Source organism: Vombatus ursinus, unplaced genomic scaffold (assembly GCF_900497805.2).
Source record: "Vombatus ursinus unplaced genomic scaffold, bare-nosed wombat genome assembly UNPS02014779.1, whole genome shotgun sequence".
In the NCBI taxonomy this organism is placed as follows: Eukaryota; Metazoa; Chordata; class Mammalia; order Diprotodontia; family Vombatidae; genus Vombatus; species Vombatus ursinus.
In genome coordinates this window covers 17194650-17217810 of record NW_020954557.1, presented here as the reverse complement: position 1 = coordinate 17217810, position 23161 = coordinate 17194650, and positions in this window count along the sequence as shown.

Below are 23161 nucleotides of genomic sequence, written 5' to 3'. Positions count from 1 at the left end.
TATTCTTAGAGGGGAGGTACTAGCACTGGGGTCACCAAAAAAAGTCTTTCTGTACAAAGTGGAATTTGAGCTGAATCTTGAAGCCAGAGAAACCAACATGCTGAGGTGAGGAGAGAGAGCATTCCAAGTGTGGGAAATAGACAACAAAAAAGTATGAAATCCAGAAATGGAGATTGTGAATAATACCAAGTAGGTCAGTATAGCTAGATTATAGATTCTATGGACTAGAGTAAAGTGAAAGAAGACTGGAAAGGTAAGAAGGGGCTTGTCTGTGAAGGGTGCTAAATGATAAATAGAACATTTCATATAGTTGATCCTGGAGGTGATATAGAGCCAATGTAGTTTATTGAGTAAGGAAGTAACATTGTCAGACCTGCACTTTACTGAGACAGTAAAAAGAAAGTTGAGATGGTGGAGGGGTTGGAGTGAAAAAATTATGAGGCCTTTTTTTTTCTTTTGAATATGTTGAGTTTAAAATGTTTACAAGACATTCAAATTGAGATGTTAAAAGAAAACATTTGATGATGTGAGAGTAACGTTCAGGAACACACACACACATAATTTTCTTCATATGTATGATAACTGAACCTATGAGAGATGATGAGGTCACTCAGAGGATAGAAAGGGAAAAAAAAGAGGAGGGCCTGGGCAGAACATTTGGGGAAACCCAGGGATGGTGATCACCTGGATAAAGATCTGGCAAAGGAAACCCAGACAGAGTAGTAAGACATAGGAAAAGAACGATGAAAGTATTGTCACAAAAACTAAGTATCCATGACAAGAAGGTGATAGACATTGCCAAAGACTGCAATGAGGGCCTAGATGAAATTAACTTAAATTTGTAGTGGATCCCATTAGCTTTGTTTGGTAATACTTTTCACCTAGCTCCATTCAGTAGCATGTATATAAGAGTGAAGGCATCTCCAGATGGCAGTAGTCTAAGGTTTAGATTTGGCAAGGCATGTTTGATGATAGGAGAAGGAGGCAAGGGATTCAAACATAGTGGATGTTATAGAGTTAAACTGATTCACTAAAGGGATGAGATAAGGAAGGGAAGAGAGTTCACAGCTGATGTTCTGGGAAAGAACTGAAAGGTAGAGATAGAGATTCCATGGTGAAGAGGAAGAACAGGATTAAGGATCAAAAGTGTGGGATAAAGAAGTCTTTGGCTAGAATTTTCAAATAAAATGGTTCCCACTCAGTGGGTCACAGACCCCTGGAGTTTACAGTGATTTTAAGGAGTTTATAAACCATACCCTAATGCTATTATGTATTTTCTCAAAAAACAATAAACTATACTTACATAACTACTGTGAGGCAGAGATCCCTCATTTTTTTAATTTTATTCCAAAATGGGTCCTAACACTAAAAAGTGTTGGGAACCACTGCTCTGTGAAGAATTTTATAGTTTTTTAGACATCTGTGTAGGTATATCCTAGTAAAAAAATAGACATTTACACTTACATATACAATGTATGCATACAACTGCATTCACACACATACATATATCTGTCTGCTGGTTCTTGCTATCCAGGAAAGCTGAGCTTAGATTTTAGGGGAAGTTCCATAGGCAGAGAGAAATTGAGAAGTAAGGAGGCACTATCTCTACCCCTAAGAAAAGAGGAAAATAGATTCTTTTCTCCCAATATCTTTTCATGTTTTTCTTCCTTAATGGTCTCAAGAATGGCTAGGAATTAAATATAAACAGATTTGGGCATAGAGACTGAGCGCCCTGGTTCTTGTGAAAAGAGAAGAAACCATAAAACAGATCTCAATAAAGATGAAAAGCACAGAAGGAAAGCTTTTTTTTTCCCTTTTTCAATATCTGTGCACAGTGTGGATACTACTCTATTTTATCTATTCTATTTTTCTTGGATAGTTCTGAAAAGGAAATTGTTAGTGAGAAACATAGAATTTCAAAATATAATTGAAAGTTGCCAGTACCTTTTTCTCCCTAAATCTAAAATAGCATTAGAGTTCATAATTCAACCATATTTCAGGTTAGAAGAAACTCTCCTAGGTCTGAACTATTTAATGGAAATCTGTCCTTTACTTCCAGAAGAGAAAATGTCCCCCTTTAAAATTCTGTCCTAAGACTATAAAGATGTTAGTATTCTAGAACTCAGAAAAATAGTATCTTGTCTTGGAAAGGAAAAAAAATGTGTGGAAGGTAAATAATCAATCAAGGCTCCACAAGATGCACCCTCTCCTCTATAATATGACCTAACACACATGGTTTTTGAATTTTTATCTTATATTCACAGAAATCATAATACTTTGCACAAATGATTTAAATATGCTATGGAAAAATATGAACAATATTCAATATTCTTTGTTTTAATTTTGCTCTTCTCCCTAGCTCAAACTTACCAAATTAGTTAAGTTAAAATAGATTTCTCAAAAATATTAGAGATTTACTGCCTCATTCAAGTTGACTGTAATAGAAAGATGAGCCACAACAAGACAGAGAGATGAAGAAAGCTTTAAATGAGGGGTGGGAATACATGGAAAGCATAATCATTCATTGATGTGCTGGTCTATCAATTAGAGACATGAGCTCTAGTCTCATCTCTACTACTCAAAGTATGACTTTAAATTTTCTGAGCCTCTGTTTCCTTTTCTGTGAAAGTAAAAATACTTAATCTCTAATTTTTTTCTATGTTCCTCTGATTTAAATTTACAAACATCATAAATATTCATATTACAGAGTTGCCCATATTCACATTTAAAAATGTATTTGTATAGAGTCTTTGGCTAGACATTCTTTTCTGTTTGTGTTCCACTGTGAGGAATATTATGTCAAATAATACATAAGTAGTTTACAACTTCCCCCCAATAACGTGTATGGATTATCTTTGGTTGAAGATATAAATATTTCTACACTCAAATTAATTTAGGGCAAGGAAAATGACCCGTGGTATGCTAACATAAAAGGTGTTTAGGTTTACAATGTGAATTTATTTCATGACAGATGGCATTGAGCTTTCAGCCCATTATGCTTTCCTCTTCACAATTTTCTTTATAAGCTACTTCATGAGCAATTACTTTTTTTAGTGTATTTTGTATTTTATTTTTTCCCCAGTTACATGTAAAAACAATTTTTAACATTTGATTTTAAAACTTTGAATTCCAAATTCCCTCTCCTCCTCTCTCCCTACCCCTCCTTATTGAGAAGGCAAGCAATTCGGCAAATGTCTGTTTATGGACGATAAACATCCCCCTTCAAAAGTGTTTGCTTCTTATTACTCTGTCACCCAATCTGCCCTTCCTTCTATCATCCCCCTTTATCCCCTTCCCCCCTACTTTCCTGTAGGGTAAAATGGATTCCTCTACTCAGTTGAGGGTGTATGTTATTCTCTCTTTAAGCTAATTCTGATGAGAGTAAGGTTCACTCATTCCCTCTCACCTCCCCCTTCTTCCCCTCCACTGTGAAAACTTTTTCTTGCCTCTTTTATGTCAGAAAATTTATCCCATCCTACCCCTCCCTTTCTCCTTCTCCCAGAACATTCTTCTCTTACCCCTTAATTTTATTTTTTTTAGATATCATCCCTTCATATTCAACTTATACCTGTGACCTCTGTTTATTTATACTCCTTCTAACTACTCTAATAATGAGAACGCTCTTATGAGTTACAAATATCATCTTTTCATGTAGAAAGGTAAACAGTTTAACTTTAATAAGTCCCTCATAATTTCTCTTTCCTGTTTACCTTTTCATACTTTTCTTGTATTTGTAAGTCAAATTTTCTATTCAGCTCTGGTCTTTTCTCAAGAATGCATGAAGTTCCTCTATTTCATTGAATATCAATTTTTCCCCTTGTATTATACTTAATTTTGCTGTGTAGGTGATTCTTGTTTTTAATCTAGCTCCTTTGACCTCTGGAATATCATATTCCAAGTCTTCAGATCCTTTAATGAAGAAGCTGCTAAATTTCTTATTATCCTGATTGTGGTTTCACATTACTTGCATTGTTTCTTTTTGGCTGCTTGCAATATTTTCTCCTTGACCTGGGAACTCTGGAATTTGGCTATAATATTCCTGGGAGTTTTCATTTTGGGATCTTTTTCAGGTGATCAGTGTATTCTTTCAATTTCTATTTTAGTCTCTGGTTTTAGAATATTAGGGCAGTTTTCCTCGATAATTTCTTGGAAGATGATGTCTAGGCTCTTTTTTTTATCATGATTTTCAAGTAGTCTAATAATTTTTATATTATTTCTCCTGGATCAATTTTCTAGGTAAGTTGTTTTTCCAATGAGATATTTCACATTGTCTTCTATTTTTTTTTATTCTTTTGGTTTTGTTTTATAATTTCTTGATTTCTCATTGAGTCATTAGCTTCCATTTGCTCCATTCTAATTTTTAAGAAATTATTTTCTTCAGTTAGCTTTTGGACCTCCTTTTGCATTTAGCCAATTCTGCTTTTTAAGGCATTCTTCTCCTCATTGGACCTTTTTTGCTATTTGGGTTAGTCTATTTTTTACGGTGTTATTTTCTTCAGTATTTTTTTGCGGGGGTTTTCTTTAGCAAACTGTTGACTCGTTTTTTCATGATTTTCTTGCATCACTCTCATTTCTCTTCCCAATTTTTCTTCTACTTTTCTTACTTGATTTTCAAAATCCTTTTTGAGCTCTTCTATGGCCTGAGACCAATTCATATATATATATATATATATATATATATATATATACACACATATATATTTGAGGCTTTGGATATAGGAGCTTTGACTTTGTTGTGTTCTTCTGGTTGTGTGTTTTGATCTTCTTTGTCACCAAAGAAAGATTCTTTGGTCTGACTTTTTTGCGCAGTTTGTTCATGTTCCCAGCCAATTACTTGAGTTTCCAACTCTTTGTTAAAGTGGGGGTTTGGTGCAGTTGTTTTCAGAGATACATCTAGGGATCTGTAAATTTTCAGTTCAGGAAAGATGTTTACTCCTTTCCTGATCTGTGCTCTGGTTTGGCCTGTACACTTGTTTCTGCTTTGGAACTGTGAGGAGGGTCCCTTCTTCACTGCTGCCACATGCTCCACTATGCCAGTGCTCCTCCTCGCCACAGGACTACCACCCAGGACTGTGACCCAGATCCAATTATGGGCAAAGCAACAGAGTCCTGCCTCAGTGCTAGCAAAGAGACCACTGTAATCTCCTTCTCACCAGTTGTTCAATCCCCTTACCATCTGTGGGCTGAGAGTTCCAGAAGCAGCCACTAGTGCTGCCATTGCCACTGCTGATTCAGTTTCTCCCAAGGCCTGCTCTTGGTTTTCTGGGGCCGGAGCTGTGCTGGCCCGGCCTGTGCTGGACTGCAGTCCTCTCTCACCTGGGTCGACAGACCTTTCCTGCTGACTTTCTAAGTTGTCTTTAGTGTCTGTGGGCTGAGAAGTCTGGAAACCACTACAGCTGCCAATGATTCAGTTCCCTGAGGCCTGCTCCATGTTTCCTGGGGCCTGGTCTGTGCTGGCATGGCCTGCTCCGGACTGTGCTCCTCTCTCAGCCTGGTGCAACAGACCTTTCTCGTCGACCTTCCAGGTTGTCTTAGGCTGGGAATTTGTTTTACTCTGTCTTTTTGTGGGTTCTGCTTTTTTTTTTCTAAAGGTATTTGGAGGGGTTTGGGGTAGAGCTCAGGTGAATCCCTGTCTTTACTCTGCCATGCTGGCTCCCCATTTTTTCATGAGCAGTTATGTGCATAGAGATAGGGTTAGTACAAAAAGTATACATTCAATTTAACAAAGTAGTAATGAATTTGTCCTTTTTGTTCATATACTTTTCTAAATCTCTTTTTTTGTTTCCTCTGTGTGTGTGTGTGTGTGTGTGTGTGTTTTAATATTTTAACATGACCTTATCTTTCTGCTGAGAATGACTTCCATTGTCCCTAAAATTCGTATCATAGAGACTAGGCAAATTGATCTAATGTCTTATACAGGATTCTGGTTATTATTATTATTATTATTATTAGTAGTAGTAGTAGTAGTAATAGTAGTAGTAGTAGTAGTAGTAGTAGTAGTGTTACTTTCTCACACAGCAGGCACTTTGTTGAATTGCTATAAAGGACTTTTATTTTGGAGCAACCAATAGTTACAGTGATCAAATTGCATTGTTTCCTTTCTCTTTTTAGCTTGCTTCTATGCTGATTTAAAAAAAAAAATCCAAACTGACTTTTCTTTTAAAAGTCTTTCATTTTCACTTACCATGTGAAACTTCCAGATACTTCCATGAGATAACTACTAAATAAAACAATTAATTTCTGGAAATTGTAGGACAAAGAAATTACCTCCTACATCAAAAACATTGCTGCTTTTTCTGTGCTAGCCATAGCTCTTTAGATGAGAGCAAATGCAACTATGCTTCCTTAGCCCTACAAAGTCCACTAAAATTCTTTCAGTGAGTTATGAAAGAAAAGGAAATAGGGATTTTCACTAAAGTTTAATCATTAGGCTGACAAAAAGCACATGCTAGTATTTAGGAAGGTGGGTTCAAATTATTGATTTTTTTTTTTAAATGAGACTCTCTTGGTCTAGATACATAACTGACCACTTTATAGTTGATGAAGTACTTTCCTACTTCATTATACATACATTATCCCACTTCAACTGCACTATAAAGCTAAGTGCTGCAGTTATTATCTTCATTTTACAGATAAGGCAACTGAAGTTTATAGAGGTCAAGTGACTTCTCCATGATCACAAATACAATTAGTGTCAGAAACAGGATTTGAACACAGCTTTTCTTGACTCCTAAGTCAGTACTCTATCTACTATGCAAACCACATTCTTTTTTAAGATCTAAATTTTTCATCTTTCTGAAATCTTTGCTAAATTGTCTTTTTTTTTCTCTATTTTTTCCCCCATCACTCATTTTCTTATTCCCCCTCCTCTGATTGTGGTTGCCTTGAGGTCTGTGTCTCAGTTTCCTAGATCGTTGCCCCATGTGACTTTTGGGTGGTCAGAAATGACCCCAGCTGGATGCTGTGCTTTTCCCCTCAGACTTAATGGAGAACCCCCCCCCCATCCCATCAGCCACACATATGAAGTTCTGTCCTGGTGTCCTGTCTTGCTCCACTTGTTCTTTGGCCTAGCAGCAGTAGTTTTGAGCTTTGTCGTGCTTGTGTTAAAGAGTCACTAGCCTAGCTTCAGTTCTGATGGTGTTACAGTGCTACAGGGTTGTGTACCCTGGCATCTCAAGTTCAGAGATTTTCAGTGCTGGTCCTATGGCGTTGTGGTCCCCAGCAGCTTTTGCTTCTGAAGTACTGAAGCTGCATTGGATGTCTGTGTCAATCGGGGAAAATTTCTGTTGCCTGGAGCTTGGGATCTCTCTGGCATTGGAAGGGGATCAGGATGTGGGGATGGATTTTATTGTAACCCTGAGTAGTATCTTTGGGTCTGCTAGTGCAGCCTCAGTAGTGGGGGAGGTGGGGGAAGGATGTAAATTGAGCTCGGGTCAGAAAGCATCAGTTCATTTTCTTTTCTTTTCTTCTTTTTTTTTTTTAATCTTCTTTTAGATTCTAGATGTCCTAGGCCACAGATACATTTGAAGTTGCTTTATCTTTGGCACATAACTTCAGTTTTGGAAAAGTTTTAAAGATCTGATTGGAGACATAGGAAAAATTTATCTCATTCAGATGACGATTTATTAAAAATTGCAAATATTTGTGACTTGGAAATGATTATGCATTTCTCATAGTATTATTAGTAAGTGCCTCCTCTCTTTCTTTAAGAAATTTTCTTTGCCAATAGGTGTGTATGAGAGAGGGTGCTGTTAATTTATTGCTGTTTTTATTTTATGGAATACAATACTTCATAACTGGCCATTTTCAATCTTTGTTTTCCATTAAATATTTGTCGTTGGTTGACTTTTCAGAAATTTTGGAATCTTCATATTAATGCTAAGTTTCTAAGCTTCCATTTTTGTATTTTTTCTGCCTCTATTACTTCAAGTCTTCAAAAGTTCTATTATTTTTTTCAATGTAACTACTTCCTCTACACACAGACCTCAGTTGTTCAGAACCATGGCAGAAGTTTTTTATGAACAGTTGTGACCCAAAACAAACAAGAAACAAAAAACATGTTTTTTGATATCCAAATTTTGGTGACAAACCTCTTCAATCCCAGTGTCCATAAATAATCTGGTGATTGAATGCTTTCCACTTGTTAGTTCCATGCCATAGTTTAGTAGCTTTGCTGGAATGTCAAGGGATAGAGTCAAGGGTTAACCACTGGAAGAGGATTTTAGTGGAGAAATAATTAACATCCCCTTAAACATCCAGATAATGAAACTGGGAAATACCAGAACCTTGGAGAATAAGAGACCTATATCTAGCCTAAATTCTCTAACAAAAGGATGAATGGGGGCAGCTAGGTGGCGCAGTGGGTAGAGAATCGGCCCTGGATTCAAGAGGACCTGAGTTCAAATCTGGCCTCAGACACATAACACTTACTAGCTGTGTGACCCTGGGCAAGTCACTGAACCCCATTGCCTAGCCAAAAAAAAAAAAAGGAAAAAAAGGATGAATGACATAAATTTAAGGTTTTCTCAATACCTAGGTATTTAGTAACAGTTGATTTAAAAACCATGCTCTAAGATTAAAAGGCAGCGTGTTATAGTTGGCAGTGCTTGATTTGAAGTTGGGAAGACCTTGCATTAAATTCTGCTTCTAATACTTGTGGTTTGTTCTTTGTTCTTGAAGAGTACTTACTAGCTAGAAGGTAAAATCATTTAAACTATCCACGCCTTAGACAACTCTTTGCATTAATTGTACAAATAGATAATATTGCCCCTAATTCATTAATTTACAGGAAAGCAGGCTTATAAATGTCACTCTCACTAGTCAGTGGGGTCGTATGTAGTGGAACATAAATTCCTTTATATAAGAGGTCATAACCTGTGTCTGTGAAGTTAAAATACAAAACAAAACAAAACACAATTGATAGCTGTTTCAATATAATTTGTTTCCTTTTTAATCCTATGCTTTTTAATAAATTTAAAAACATCACTCAAAGGAGTCCCTGGGCTAGGAACACTTGTTCTCCACAATTGTCCTAAATGTAAATGGAGGTGTTGAAAAAAAGGGCCATTTGACCTGTTCATAATAACAGTCTGCTGCTTTTATGGAAGCTCTTTATTGGAAAGTTGGAATATCACCTTGTCCAACTCTTTAATTTTACAAATGAAGGAACCCAAGTTCATAGGAAAGTTATAGACCTGTACATTAAAATTTACAGTTAGAATGTCACCTAACTTAACCCCTTAGAAGGAACTAAAACCCAAAGAGATGATGTTATTGGAATATGTTAGTATGTGATAAAACAGTCTTCTAAAAGGATTAGGATATATTAGTATGTGATAAAAAAGCTGTCATCATACTCCTCCACAGGACCTTCTGTTTTCCTAGCTACAATACGGTTAATATAAATGGAAATCACATTAAAAAAGGGATTCTTTATCCTGTCTGTGTATGTGTGTGTGTGTATATGTATATGATATATAAACAAATATAAATGGTATATACATGTATGGTATATACATACCTATAAATAGTATATACATACACACACATGTACACATACACACATGTATACACACACACACATATATATACATATGTGTAGTACACACACATACGTGTGTCCCTACCATTTGAAGAGGACAGCCAAGCCACTATTTACAGATATTTTGTTCTTTGTTTCCGGCAGGATGACCAGAAAATTTGAGTTTATGCTACACTGAGGCAAGATTATGTATTAATAATGCATTCCATAAACATATCATCTCAATTCTAATGTTATTCCACTGTTTCAAGGATTTGTAATGTTGTCAATGTGGGTACTCCTGCCTCCAGAGATTACAACCTCTTTAATTAAGTAGACAGTCTTTGAGAATTGCTCTGGTTAAAATGTTCATCATGTTCTGGTCAACTTTGGTAATGAGCCTCTCTTAATCTAACTTGAATGGTCATTGCCTGACAGATATACTATGGCCCATTCTTCAACATGTTTAGCTTGGTGGAAATTATGAGATTTTATGCTTACCAGGCACATTGTTCAAGATCCCAAGATCACCTTTATTCCATGATAAGGCATCAGAGTACTTTAGTGAAGGAATATGAATATCACCACTGCTTAATAACATAGAGATGACTCTACATCTATTAAGTGATAGGAAAGATCCTGATATTACAATCTTATATCAATAAATGATTGCTGCAGAAAAACTGGCCCAGAGGTAAAGATGAACAGGTACTGGTGCAATCAAGTAATTCCACAGAATTACATCTATATGTAATGGTCAGGTTTCTTAAGAGAAAGAATATTGACCAGATAGCCAACATTTCCGTTACAGCCATTAACAGAGGCTATAATTTGGCATTGAGGGGTTTTTAAATGAAAGCTATTGATCCACAAAAAAGATGATGACTTCATGAGAGTTTTCAATCATGTGTAGTAAATTTTGTGTGAAGGTGCATGCGGTTCCCCGAACATTCTATTTCACTGGTAAAAAGAGCCAGTGCTCAGTTTTCTTTAGTGAAAACTGTAATGGAAATAAATGAAATCTCCAGATATTCAAAAATTTAATTCTACTAATATGTTCTAACTCCTCCTCAATGGAGATTCTTTCTTATTTCCTTCCCTTCTTCCCTCTCTTCCTCTCTTCTTCCTTCTTTTTTCTTTTTTCTCTCTTTCTTTCTTCCTCTCTTCCCTGTCTCCCTCTCTTCTTCCTTCCTTCCTTCCATCCTGAATAACTAATATGAAGGAGAAAGTTAAGTGTGTTTTTTTTACCTCTTCACCCAACATCTATCTTCCCTATGATAGAGAAGAAAACAGACAAGCATCTTGTACTATAAAAGGTAAAGCAAATAGAGAGAGATATAAAGAAAAGGATTGAGGGTGATGATCTAGAATTCAGGTAATTAGCTTCTGATTAACAAAAAACCAACTGAATTGTAGACCTGTATCTATTATTTTAGTGGAAGATCACAATGTAAACATTAATTGGTAGTTATCTAACTTCATAATTGTGAATCTAAATTGTTTAATGCTTTTACTTTATACAAATGCTTAGAAGATTGCTTCTAGCTGGCATCCATTCTTTTTGTATCACAGTCATTTTAAAATTGCATTTATAGTATGTGGGTCATGATCCCTTCAGGAGTCACAGAAAAGTCCTAGGAGATATAGAACTGATTTAATTATGAAAAAATCTGGATAGTAGCTGTACTATCTAGCAACATTTCTTACCCCATGATGAAGTTCCTTTACCTCTCACTCACTGTCTTCTCAGCTCTGAGTACACAACACATATTCATGTCTAAGGATATCTTTAGCCCGGTCGTTGTTTACCTCTTCAGGAATAGGAGTAGGGGTAGGGACAGGGATGATCCAACCAGTCTCTGTTTGGAAGTCTAGCTATTTTTCTGGAAAAGGATGGCAGAAGCTGGAAAAGAATAGATTTAAAGTAAAATAAATAAATTTCAATATAGTTGCTGAATAGACATTTTGAGAATTTTGCTTTCAGAGAAAAAAATAAATACTTTTTGAGGCAAGTAGTTAAATTAGGTGTCAGAATTCACTAGTATTTCTTTTACCTACAGTATACACAAGGACCTAAAATAAGATACATAATGTGCAATTAAATTAGAAAGTAATAAAAGGGTAGTAAAGTGAATTATTTTTTCATTATTCTAGGGCAAGCTTTTTAAATGGCAAGTTCTTTAAGGGCAAGGACTACCTCCTTCTTTTCTCTCTCTTCCCTTCTCCCTGCTGCTTTCTTTCTCCTTTCACTCTCTTTTCCCCTCCCAACTTCTCCTACATCTCTCTCACTTTCACTCACACAAGTATGTTTCCTGTCCTCAGTGAGTGCCAAACATAAGTTGTTACTTGAATGATCCATTTAGGCTTGGGATTAGATTGGTACTGTACCTATGCTATAATTTAGTTAGGGAAAAAATTTAAACATCCTAGTGATAAATGTTTTCACACCAAAGACATTTTGAAAGTTTCAACTAAATTCATTATCAACCAACCATGCATGTGTGGGTTTAATTTGTTTTTAGCATAAATTAGCCAGGTCAGTCAACAAAGTACAGTTAAATGAACAGATTAATTTAACTGGTGTGTGTGTGTGTGTGTGTGTATTTCTGACTTGGTTTATGTGCAAAAAACAATTAAGTTGGCTCTTGTATGTAGGGAAATCTGCCATGATGGCAAATACCTGATTTGACAGTCTTTTTTTTTTTAACCAAATAGACTCATTTCCTGAATTGACTAATCAGTCATTTATTTTTGTGTCATATAGGCTTAAATTATAATACTCAAAATTAATACCAGCTCGTAGTAAATCAACAAACATTTATTAACCACCTACTATGTGCTAAGCACTATGCTAAGCTCTGAGGATACCAAAAAAGGCAAAAGGCAGTTCCTGCTCTCAAGCAGCTCACAGTCTAATAAGGGAGGCCACATGCAAATTAGCTATGTAAAAAGAAGATAAATATAATATGAATCAGATAATTTGGGGGGAAGACACTATCAGGAAGGTAGAGTCAGGAAAAGCTTGTATAGTATACAATAATAGATGAGTCTTAAAGAAAGCCAAGAGAATCCAGAATATAAAGATAAGGATGGAGAGAATCCCAGGCATGGTGGAGAATATACAGGGTCTGGAGATGGTGTCCTGTATGTGGAACAGCAGAGAAGCCTGTGCTATTGGATCACAAAGCATATGAGGGAAGCAGGGAGAGAGTAAAGTTAGGATGGGGTTGAGGTTATAAAAGGTTTTGAAGGCCTAAAGATTTTGAACCTTGAGGTGGCAAGGAAACCATTGGAATTTATTGAATGGGGGAGGGGCAAGATAACATGATCAGAAGTATGCTTTAGGAAGATCATTTTGACAATTGAGTGGAGGATGACTGGAGTAGGGAGGTAGTTGAGACAAGGAGACAAACAAGAAGGCTGTTACAAAAGACCAAGCATAAGATGAGGCCCTTAATTATCTGTGGTGGCAGTGTTGAGGTTTAGGGGTGCTGGGACCCCAAGAATCACAACATACGGGTCCTGCCTCAAAGAATTCGACCAAAACCTTCTTTCAGCTAAAGACAGGTTTATTATAACATCTGTCATATTGGGCAGACTCTTAAGGAGTCTGAACCTTAGTGAGCTATTGGCTAGATTTTAAGAATCTGATCATCTCAATGGAGACAAGATGGACTTTATATATAGAAAGACTATTGGAGGGATCTAGGAGTGGCCAAGTAGTCTATGAGGTAATAGAACTCCAGGGACATAGAGCTTGGCCAAGGGAGAATGGAGCCCAGATAGGATTAAGGGTGGGAAGTGGCCTGGGGCCATAGGGAGGTAGGGCTAGGCTAGGTTAAGGGTAACAGAGAATGGGTGTAGCCACAATGAAAGGCCAGTTGATGGGATTATAGCCTCAGGTGACCACCAATTAGGCCATGTTGAAAAGTCCAGGGTTTTTCCTTTTTTGGAATCTAGATCACATCCTCATCAGTGGTAACATTAGAGGAGAGTGGGGATCATTTAAGAGATGTAACAAATGTGAAATTGATAGGACTTGGCAACAAGTTAAATTGGAGTGGGGGAAGAGGGGGAAGATTCGAGGATGACACCTAGGTTTTGAGTCTAGTGACTGGGAGCATAATGGTACACCTGGCAGTAATGGGAAAGTTTAGAAAACAAGAGGGAGAAAATGAATTTAGTTTTGGACATGCTGAATTTAAGATGTCTAAGAGATACTCAGCAGCTGTAGATGCAAGTATGGAGATTAGAAGAGGTATTAGAACTAAATAAAGAAACTTTAGAATCATTCCAATAGAAATGATAATTGAATCTATGATAAAGGATAAAATATTGCCATAAAAAACTAAAGAGTAGAGAATATCAAGAAGAGGGTGGTCAATAGTTACAAAGGCTGTAAGAAGGCTGAGTTCAAAAAAGATGAAGACTGAGAAAAAATCATTAGATTTGCCAATTAAGAAATCATTAGGGACTTTGGAAAGAGAGGTAGATAGGTTGAGGGAGCATGATAGAATGGTATTTCTTTCCTTTCTCTGAAGTCAGGAAGAATATTGATATATCTAACTTTCCTTCTTTCTTTCTTTCTTTCTTTCTTTCTTTCTTTCTTTCTTTCTTTCTTTCTTTCTTTCTGTCTTTCTTTTTTCTTTTTTTATAAACTAAAAAAGAATTATTAGAAGATATTTCAGGTGAGGGTTGAAACACTACAACAGTAGGAGAAGATATGATAATTTTAAATTAAATTCACTTCCCACCATGGGACAGAAGGAGATTTTACTACCCAGTTCTTGAGCAATAGCCAGGACTAGGGCTGTCTTGCCAGTTCCAGTAGGTCTGGCCAACAAAAAGCTCTTCCTGACACTTTCTTACTTTTGATTAATTCTGTATCACACCACATGCCTTGCGGGTGTTCTCCAGGTCCACCAGGCCAAAGGCTTCCTGCTTGGCCAGTCTGCTCTCCTCCAGCCCTAGCCCCTTCACCTGCCTATGTTAGGTGATGCCCTGCATCTTCCTAGTGCTCTTCACCTCCTCTGTCTTCACCTGGCTCAGAGAACTGGGCCAGGCAGGCTGTGGCGGTGGAGGACAAGCTACAAGCCCGGGGATCTCTCCATTAACATGCAGCAGTTACCAGGGCATCTGGCCAGCCTAAATTTTTTCCAAGTAGTAACTCATACACCTATTTATTTATTCTATCATTAAAATGAAATAAATAAAACCTGGGACAATTAATACTTTTGCCCAATGTAGTTTCATTTATGATTTCTTGAAATACAGCATTGGAAAACCAGGCTTTGATAAAGCACTTTGAGATTCAAATGGCTTGAATTCAAAAGGCTACTTGGCCACTCCTTAAACCCAAATCACTCTGGCTCTCACTGACTGGCCAAAAATATGTCCCTCATTTGGTCATTGTTTGAATTTTGATGGTTCAAAGTGAGTGTAAATAGCAATTGTTCTGCTTTGGTCAGAAATCCTGAGGCTCTTTCCTTCCCAAATTGATTTTTTTTAATTAGGTAAAAGAGGCCATTTTTTTTTTGCCTAATTTTTACCTAGCCTTAATCACTGAATAGGTTTTGCCTCAGAGAAACTGAGACCTGGGAAAGACCTTAGCTTGAAAAAGCCAAGGTCTCCTATTCTTATTTTCAGTCATCTTGATTTATATCTTGCCACTGGACACAGATGACTCTAGAGGAGAGAGTGAGGCTGATGACAAGGCACAACCCAGCCTCACTTAAATCCAATTCACTTTCAAGTCAAGACATCACCTTCCTGATATCATTGATTCTCTTCTAGAACTAAGGATAATCTGTGAGTAGTAGTAGCTGTCTCACTAGGGACCCAACTTGGCAGTTCCAGTTGGGCAATGCTGGTCCTTCCTTCCTTCCTTCCTTCTTTCCTTCCTTTCTTCCTTCCTTTCTTCCTTCCTCCTTTCCCTTTTTCTACCTCTATCCGTATAGGGAATCATACTCTTACTGTTAGTGCTCTGCCCAAAGGAATACAAATTTTTGATCACTGAAACTTCACAAGATATCTTGGGGTTTACTGGCCAGATTTCTTTTTTTTTTTTTCTCTTCCTTCCTTATTTATTCTATCACTAAAAAAATAAAAACTGGGACAATTAACTCTTTTGCCATATATAGTTTCATTTATGATTTCTTGAAATACAGCATTGGAAACCCAGGCTTTGAGAAAGCCCATTGAGATTCAAATTTTCAAAGCTATTTGACCATGCCTTAAACCCAAATCACTGTGGCTCTCACTGAGTGGCCAATAATAGGTCCTAGCCCAAGTCTCACTTGGACATTATTTGGATTTTGGTAGCTCAGAATGAGTGTAAATAGCAATTGTTTCTGCTTTGGCCAGAAACCCTGAGGGTCTTCCTTTCCCAGATTGATTAATTTTTTTGACTAGGTAGAAGAGGCCATTCTTTGCTTCATTTGTTACCTAACCTTAATCACTGAAGGGTGACAAACTGAGATGTGCGAAAGACCTTAGCTTAAAAAGACCAAGGTCTCCCACTGCATATGGGCCATCTCTAGTCTTCTTGATCTATGCCTTGCCACTGGATGGCTCTGGAGGAGAGAGTGAGGCTGGTGACTTTGTATAGCTCTACCTCACTTAAATCAGTTTACTTTCAAGTCAAGACATTACCTTCCTGATGTCATTTGTTCTAGAACAAAAGGCAATTGACAACAAAAATTCATACCAATACTATGTCAATGTAATACTAAAAAAACAAACTTATTGAAAAATATGTGTGTATATATATATATACATATATATATTTAAATCATAGAATGTTTATAGTCACCAATCAAAATTGTGTGAACAAACAAGTTCCTTCTCTGTGGGAGATCACAAGATCCATCTGGGCAGAGATTGTTTCATTTTTGGATTTGTATTGCCTGTTTCTAGAATGATTCCTTGCACATAGTAGGTATTTCATAAGTGCTTCTTGAATTGGATGGAAAGGAAGAACAGAGAGATATATAGTATGCATAAATATGCTCTGACATTTTGCCATAGATGATTTGCCTTCAAGGGTCGGTCATGGTGGGAAAGCCTAAAATAATGAATTGGCAATTTGTGTACTTTATTGGTACCCATGGTACATTAATTACAAAAATGTCACCAGTGTATTCAGTGGCTACTCTCAGGAGAATTTATGGGAAGAAATAGATAAGAGTAACACAGAATAAGAGGATATGAGTATATTACGGTCTCCACTCTTAGAATGTACAATCTCATATTCGTGGAAGCATTGAAATAATGAAGTTGAAAGAAAAAAAAACACATCCTGGCAAACTAGTTACTTGATGTCACATTCCTAGGTTTCACTTTTCAAACAGTTTTTGATATATCATGAGAGGAGTGAATTTGCAACAAAATATTTTGTACAGTCTGATATTTACTTATGCATATATTAAGACTGATAGCCTTGTTAACAATCAATACAGATTCCACAAGTGTTAAATTAATACTGGACCACAATTTACATACCTTAAAAATCTTTTTTGTTCACTTTGATTTGACAAACATTTATTAAAAACCTACTATATGCAAGATGCCGTGCAAAGCTATGGCAAAGACAAAAACAAAACAGTACTTGTCCTCAAGGAGTTAGGAGCTTACATTCTACTAGGGGTATATGGCATGTACACAGATAAATACACACAAAATATATACAAAGTGACTTTAAGAGAAAGAAAAACTAATAGTTCAGAATAGGTCAGAAAAAGACCTATCAGAGGTGACATTTGTGCTATGTTTAGCAGAAGCTGGGGTTCTAGTGAGCAGGAAGGAGAGGAGAGTTCCAAATATAGGAGACCTCCTGTGCAGAGACAGAAGATGGAACATCCTACGGGCAAGAGCCAATGAGTCTCATTATATCTAACTAGCCCTACCCAGATTATATCAATTAATGTGTGTGTAGGAGAACCATACAAGATTTGTGTTTCAATAATATATTTTTTTGCCAGTTCCTTAATTATCCCTTAAATTTAGCATATTTGATTCAAACTAAGTTCTTTGTAAACTCCAGGAGCGTACCTGAAATGTGATTGTTAACCTTTATTTTGTTTTTTCAAGTTTACATCTGTTATTGCTATATGTTTAACCTCAATTTTCTGTAAATAAAATTTTGTTACTCAAGGTAAGGAATCCTGAAAATTGAGGACAAGAGAAATCATAAAAACTATCCATGGGGCAGTCACAAGCTAAGCTGTCCCTGTGTTAGCATTCCATCATAGATTACTGTCTAGCATTGGGAACTTTGTGGGACTCAGAGATATTTTTCAGAGCATGATATTGATGGTCCCTGAGCTTGGGCAAGCACCAACAGACTCAGACATGAAGCCCTGCTATTAATGAGACTTTTTGTCACTAGGCAACTTTGCCTCACGGTTGCCTCACCACTGTTCTCTACACTGTTAGATTCTTTGTGTAACCACAAATATACAGATCAAGGTTTAGTCCACTGCCCTGGCCCTACTACTAGAGGAGGCCCTGGCAACGTATTTAATTCCCCCCCCAATGGAATAAAGAAAGCTTTCTGCTTATAACCTGTATGAGCTCTTTGGTATTTTTATAGTTAACAGCTGTTGCAAAACCTCTGTGACTCTTTGGTCATTTATTTCCAGAGTTGACAATATCAAGTATTGGAGCTGACTTAAACTTTCTTTTGCCAGTATGGGGATGACTTTTTTTTTTTTTTTGGATTTTTAAAAAAGTGCAATTGAGGGAATAGGGCTCATTGAAGGAAATTATCAATTCAAACATCAAAATATAATTTTCCCTAGAAAATGTTTTACAAGGGTAAATGTACCACTAATTCTAATTAATATTTACTTTACTTAGGATATCTATCAACATATACTTCATAACATATGGAATTTTCAAACAATTGTGACATTATTAGAGGACTGGTTACTGACAGTAACACAGAGTTATAGCTCTGCTCAAGAACTGACTAAGCCAGAGACACTGTGGTATAGTAGATAGGGCTCTGGATTTGGAGTTAGGAAGAGCTGTGTTCAAATCCCAGCTTGAATAGTCACTGACTGTGTGGCCCTGAGCAACTTACTATTTTTGTGTGTGTGCTTTGGTGTCCTTTGCTTTAAAATGAGAGTGGGCTCAGTGGATCCTCGGGGCTCTTCTAGCTCTAAATCTATGATCTATAGAGTAATAAAAATAATTTGAGGACTACGCACAAATTAATGTTTCATATAATCAACTTTATCCATTCATTACTTTGATACTGTGGAATTCCCACTGTCACAAAAACTGCACCTCATCAGCTGTCTTTTCTTATACTCCTTTTATTTCATTTAAAACCTGCTTTATCACCATCACATACCCCATGCCTTGATTTTGCTTTTCTGCCTAAGTTTCTGTTTCTCAGGAATTACCTTTTTTCAGTTCCCAGCTTTTACACGAGAAATAAAGTGTGTTTATACTACTTGTCTAGAATTCCCTTACTTCTTTAATTGTGCAGAATTGACATAAAATGATGTCACTTTGAAACAAAGGTAAAGCCCTTGACAGTCATAACACTTGTGCTTTCCATCACGCAGAATCTTTCTTATCACATAGGACTTGGGGAAAGAAAACCAGGTAAACAATTCTTTTCCACCTAGTCCCTTCGGGGTATAAAAGCTGCTCCCACATGCCAGTGGCCTTGAAGACAGGACTATAGGTCACTTAGCATTTGGAGCAGGTGTTCTGCTTGCAGTCCCCAGTTGCATAGTCACTTAGCATTTGGGGCAGGTTTCCTGCTTGCAGTCCCCAGTTGCATAGTAACAGGCCTTGCTGTTCCCCTAGTGATGCAGGATCTGAGGTCCAGGGTGATCTGTGATGTTGGGGACTGGCAGTCTAAGGCCAAATGGTAATTACACTCAGCAGTGAAAGGACTTCTAGTTGATATATGTTTGTATATATAAGTGAAATATATTTTGCTTTTGTTTTTCCATAACTTTAGGCCTATCACATATTAATTTCCTACACAACTGAATTTGAACTTGAGCACTTGTGAGCTATTTTGTTAGGCTAACACACATTCAGTTTTAATATTGTCTTATAATTCTTGTCTCTGCCATCTTTTGACCCTCAGAACACTCATTTTCCTCATTGAGTTTATTACCTTGATCATAGCCTTCTTTATCATCCCTTCCTCTGCCATCATCCTTAGAGAATTCAATATTTTGGTCAGTGACTCTTTCAACAGAGTGTTTTCACAATTGTTTGAACTCCTCAACTCTTAGGATAGCTCATCTTCACTCAATGTCAACCATCATGTGGGATGATCACATTTTATACTTCAGTGTCACTCAAAATTGCTCTGTCTCAATACCCTCAATTCTGAAATTCAGCTTCTTGACAACAATCTTTATCTTTCCACCTTTTATATTCCCTCACTCCTCCCAAACCAACTCTTACAACATCTGTAGTCCCTTTCAACATACCCTCACAGTATCTCACAGCTATTATGGATTTACTTGCTTCCTCCAAAAGTTTTAAATCAGATTTCAATCAATTTAATGTGTGTTTCTCTGCATCCTTGAATCTCTCAATCCCTCATTCCCCCATTCATTCAATAAGGCTCTATTAAGCACTTACTATGTACCAGACACTAAGCTTGGGCCAGGGAATAGAAATACAGTACCTGTCCTAAAGGAACATGCATTTTATTGAGAGGAACAATATGCACACAGGTAAGAAAAGACACAATTCTTTCACTTTCCTGTTATATATAATCCTAGTTTACTCTCATTATATACATTCTCTGCTCCTGTTCGTAAGGACTACTATAGAAGAGATTCTAAGGATTTCCTTTACATTCTTAAAAATTACTGAGAATCTCAAGAGCTTTTATTTATGTGGGTGGTTGATATTTTCCATATTAGAAATTAAAACCAGTAAATGTTTAAAATATTTTATTAATACATGAAATAAAAATAATAAAATTATTGCATGTGGATGAGTGGCATCATTTTACTTTTTTTTGAAAATTTCTTTAATGCCTGGATTAAAAGCAGACAATTGGATTCTCATAGCTGTTTGACCATTCAATCTGTTGTGATACATTGTTTTGATTGGAATATAGGAAGAAAATTCAGAATCACATAGATATATAGTTGGAAAAGGGAGGAGTATTTCCATAAGCAAATAATCTCTTAGTATTATTATGAAAATTGTTTTGACTTTACAGACTCCTTGAAAAGGTCTTAGGAATCCTTAGTGCTATGAAGACCACACTTTGAGAACCACAATGCTAGAAAAATATCATGAATTTATGTTGGGTGGGTCTGCTACAAATTTATGCTATCTGACTTCAATTGATTGAATGCCAGACTAAGGCATATTTTTAGTCTATCATAAACTTACTATTTGTGTGATCAACCATTCTATTGATCAGCATATTTCCAAGGTCAAAGCCTGCACTGCAGAGGAGCAAGTCTTCATCTAATTTGTTAATGATTTTCTATCATATTTCCCTACAGCAATTTTCCCAAACCTTCTCTTCTCTCATCAGATTTCTAACTTGATCTTCCCTTCCCCTTTTCTATTCTCAGAAAATGACCTTGACTCAGACTGAGAAGATCAAAATCACTGAAGTGAACTTCCCTATCTCTCCTTAGAAATAGGGGAGTTGGAATAAGAACAAGATTTAGAAAGGAATGATGATGAGTTCACATCTTCTTTTATTTATTTTCTTTTTTTTAGATTAGTTTTCCCTATCTTGTCTAAGCTGAAGGGGCTACTCTTAGGGCTCATCTCACTACTGATGTTCATGGGAGATTTGACTTTCTCCATTTCTTATCTGGTCTCATTTGTACTTTGTTAAGGAACCTAGTGGCCTTCTGCCCCGAGGGGCTCACTATATTGATGTTGAATTCAGTGTCTATATTGCACACACACACACAAAAGGCAATGTAATGAAAATTAGAAGAAAAGCAGAAAATCATAGCAAGAGGTAAAATCATAGTAAGTTTCTCTGATAAATATATAATTTCTTGAATATGTAGAGAGCTGAGTCAAATCTGTAAAAAGAGGAACCATTCAACAACTGATAAATGATTCAAAGGATATAAACAGGCAGTTTTCAGATAAAGAAATCAAAGGTATTTATGGTCATATCAAAAAATGCTCTAAATCACTATTCATTAGAGTAATGCAAATGAAAACAATTCTGAGGTACCACCTTACACCTATCAGATTAGTATGACAGAAAAGGAAAATGAGAAATGTTGGAGGGGATGTGGGAAAATTAGGAAATTAATGCACTGTTGGTGGAGTTGTACTGATTCAACCATTCTGGAGAGCAGTTTGTAACTTTGCCCAAAGAGCTATAAAACTGTATACCCTTTGACCAAATAGTACCATTGCTGGGTCTCTATCCCAAAAAGATATAAAAAAATGGGAAAAGACCCATGTGTACAAAATATTTATGGCAGCCTTTTTTTTTTTTGTTGGCAAAGAACTGGAAATTTAGGGGATGTCCACTAATTGGGAAAAAGACTGAACGAGTTGTGGTATCTGATTGTGATAGAATACTATTGTAGTTTAAGAAGTGATGGGCAAGATGCTCTCAGAAAAAGTTGGGAACTTAAGTGAACTGATGCAAAATGAAGTGAACAGAACCAGGACAACACTGTACACAGTAACAGAAATATTGTATGATGATCAACCATGAGTGACTTAGCTATTCTCAGCAATACAAAGATCCAAGATAGTTCGTAAGGACTTATGATCAAAAATGATATCTACATACAGAGAAAGAACTGATGGAGTCTGAATGCAGAATGAAGGATATTATTTTTTACTTTCTTTATTTTTTCATCATTTTTGTTCTGTTTTCTTTCACAATGTGACTAATATGGAAATATATTTTGCATGACTGCACATGTATAACCTATATCAAGTTGCTTGTTCTCTCAGGGAGGAGGAAGGAGGGAGGGAAGGAGAAAATTTGGAACACAAAATAAGAAAAAAAATTAAAAATTGTTTTGAAATGTAATTGGAAATATATACATGTATATGTACATGTATATATATGTATACACACACACACACATATATCTTCCATTAGAGAAAAAAATACAGAAGAATAGAGAGAGGCTAGAGAATGAACACATCACAAAAGCTGGAGAACCAAGAAGTTAATGTTATAGAAGACAAGAAAAGAGAGAGCATTAAGGAGGGCTGAATGTCAAACTAAGGCATATTTTTAGTTTATCATAAACCTACTATTGGTGTGATCAACCATTCTATAGATCAGCATATTTCCAAGATTAAAACCATAAATGATGCTTGAACTTAACTAAAATGAATATAAGTTGTACTATTTTTTGGAATTTCCTCTCTTTCTCTCTCTCTCTCTCTCTCTCTCTCTCTCACACACACACACACATACACATACACACCCATTTAAAAATGACTTTTATAAATTTATTTTGAATTATTTTTTAAGTGAAATGAGTCAGCAACAACCTCATTTAGTTTTTTCATGTACCCATCATTTTAAATATGATTTTCATTTTTGAAAAGTGTCTTCATATCGTTAAGTGACTTCAGGATCAGAATTAGAGATAATGGTTCACTATCAGGATAGCATAAACAACATTTGTATTGATTAATCCATTT